Below are 2,888 nucleotides of genomic sequence, written 5' to 3'. Positions count from 1 at the left end.
GGTAGGGTAGGATGTGGCAGAAGACCGAGATGACACATTTTGAAGAGTCTAGGGGAGAGATGATGGTAGTTTAGATCCAAATGAGAAAAGATAAACAGGTATGAAGGATGTTTTAGAGGTGAAATTGATGACCTACTGATTAATTGGTTGTATAGAGAAAGAAAGAAGTCAAGAATGATTCTCAGGTATCCTACTAGAGCAAATGAGGTACACTGGTTATCAGGTTTAGGCAGTAAGACTAATTCTGGGACACACCATTAATGCACTGAGTTTATAGAGTTTTCCTCACTAAGTTAGGAAATAATTGAAAAATTGGGGGATTCTTTTTGATATTCTGCCTTTCTCACTGAGATGTGTGGACTGAATGGAATAGTATATATGAAAGAACTTATGGGCTCTACACTACCTCCAAATGTAAGATATTATATTGGTAGTAGACAGGGAGGATCTCTCTTGTTTGGATCAGACCCTATCTGGTGAGTAGAAATATAAAAACTGAGTTTCCCACCTGTCTTAGTCAGTTTGGACTGCTATAACAGAATGCCATAGACCAGGTGACTTATAAACAGCAGTAATTTATTTCTCACAGATCTGGAGGTTGGGAAGTTAAAGATCAAGGTGCTGACAGATTTGGTATCTGGTGAGGGTCTGGTTCATAGATAGCCTTCCTTTTCCTGTGTTCTCACATGGTGGAAGGAGCTAGAGAGCTCTTTGGGATCCCTTTTATAAGGGCACTAATCCCATTCACGAAGACTCCACCCTCATGACACAATCACCTCCCAAAGGTCCTGCATCCAAATGTCATCACAGTGAAGATTAGGTTTCCACAATAGGGGGTAGGGCCGGCAAAATCATTCAGTCTATAACACCACCAAGAGGAGAGAACTGAAAATTGGCTTATGATTTGGCTCTAATTCCAGATAAGAACATGCCACAAACTTAAAATAGCCATCACTTTGTATGGGGAGATCAGGAATGTTCAGAACAGCCCTAGTAGGTATTGAGTTATGAGTAGCAAGATCAATTTCAGACAAGGCATGCTCAGGAATAACTTATATACTAGGTAAGGCTGATTCTGCAGGTTGAAAGTCCTGAGTTTCTGCAAGGTGTTAGAGCTGGGAATAATTGAACAAACAAACAAGGTCACACAAATCAATTTAAGATCCTAGGAAAGGGATATTGTGTAGAACAAGAAGAGAAAATATTCTGGAATCTTGGTAATGATCACTAAGGTATCAAGTAAACTTAATGGCTTCGGAATCTATGCTAGATGCTCATTAGGGAAATTACAATGTCAAATTTAAGCTTAAGAGTGAAGCATCCTAACACCTTTATCAATAAAGAGAAGGTAAAAAAAGTACACACACACACACACGCACACACACACACACACACACACGTATAGGATTTCTCTCATAAAAGTTTTTGGTCTTGATTTTGTAAGCTACATATGAATATTTTCACTATTTAAAGTACCTAGCACTGTGTTTATAGAAAAGGCAATTTGATGTATCTTGAGAGGGCAAATAAGTAAATGAACTACAAGAATTAAAACCATCATTGTTGGGGCAGTATCCATTTACTAAATGCAGTCTATTTCTGTTCAAAAATTTTTAGAGCATTCATATACTGATTCAACAAAAGTTTAATGCTCACTTTGTGTTGGCAAACTGGACAAGCATGATACAGAACAGGGTCTGTCCTAAAGGAGTTCAGAGTTCTTTTATGGACAATTACAACACAATGAGAGGAGTAACTAAGAGTAAAATTAGCAACATACTGTGACATCCAAGGCATTCAGTGACAGAGAATAGCAGGTTAGGAAAAGAATGAGGAATTTGGTGTTCAAGGGAGAGAACTGGGACATGCTGTAAAGGGCCTTTTTGTCTAGTTAAGGAGTTAAAACAATACTCCGTAGACAATGAGAAATAATGGAACATAAATGACTGATTGTTTTGGGATAAGATAGCTGCTGATGTTGCATAGGTATGATCAGAGGGTAGAGATAACGCTGGAAGAGATAGGTTAGAAATAGAAAAATCCAAGTAAGAGAGAACGAGTCTAAATCCAGGCAGAAGCAAAAACACAGAGAAAACTCAGGTTGAAAGACTATCACGGATACAGAACTAAAAGGAGATGTAAATTATAGATATTTTCTTATTCCACAATCTCTCATAATCTATAATAGTGAATCCAGTATCTTGACCTGAAAGACCAAAGTTCCACCAAGAATTTGCACTTTATTTGGTTAAGAAGGCCAAGCCTTTCGATGTTGGCGTTTTATTTAGAAGTTTCACATATCCATTTGGTACTACTCTCACTTCCACCCCTAATTTTTCACTCCCACCCCTAATTTTTGTCTGTGTTGTATAGAAAGATTCTATATATTTAAAAAAAAGTGCATAGAGTTAGTTTATAAGCTAGGTGAAAAATTCAGAACAACTAAAAGGAAGAGACAGTTAGAACAGCAGGGGTTTATAAATGAAAATTCATGGTAGACAAGCTGAGTTCCTTCCTTTGATAAATTCTCAAAATTAATGGATAGAAGAGAAAATGTGATACATTTAGGCATTAGCAAAACATCTGATACTATGTCTGATGATATTTTACTTGCAAATTTGTTTTAAATGAGCTTAGATGACACGAAAATCAGTCAGATTAGAATCGAGGAAAGGCTTATAAACAGAAAGTAACAAATGCTAGATCTGGTCTTATTTAACATTTTTATTAAAGAACTGGAATGGAAGAGTAAATGGCATATTAATACAAATGTCAAATAACTCCAAATTCACAGGATTACAGAGTGTACAGATTCAAACTGTGAGGAGAAGGAAAATTGACCCAAATATAATAAGGATTCAAATATGAGAAGAAAGAAAAATTAGACA

The sequence above is a fragment of the Pteropus alecto genome, unplaced genomic scaffold (assembly GCF_000325575.1).
Source record: "Pteropus alecto unplaced genomic scaffold, ASM32557v1 scaffold7, whole genome shotgun sequence".
In the NCBI taxonomy this organism is placed as follows: Eukaryota; Metazoa; Chordata; class Mammalia; order Chiroptera; family Pteropodidae; genus Pteropus; species Pteropus alecto.
The sequence above is the reverse complement of the archived record's forward strand: the minus strand, read 5'-3'. Positions refer to the sequence as shown.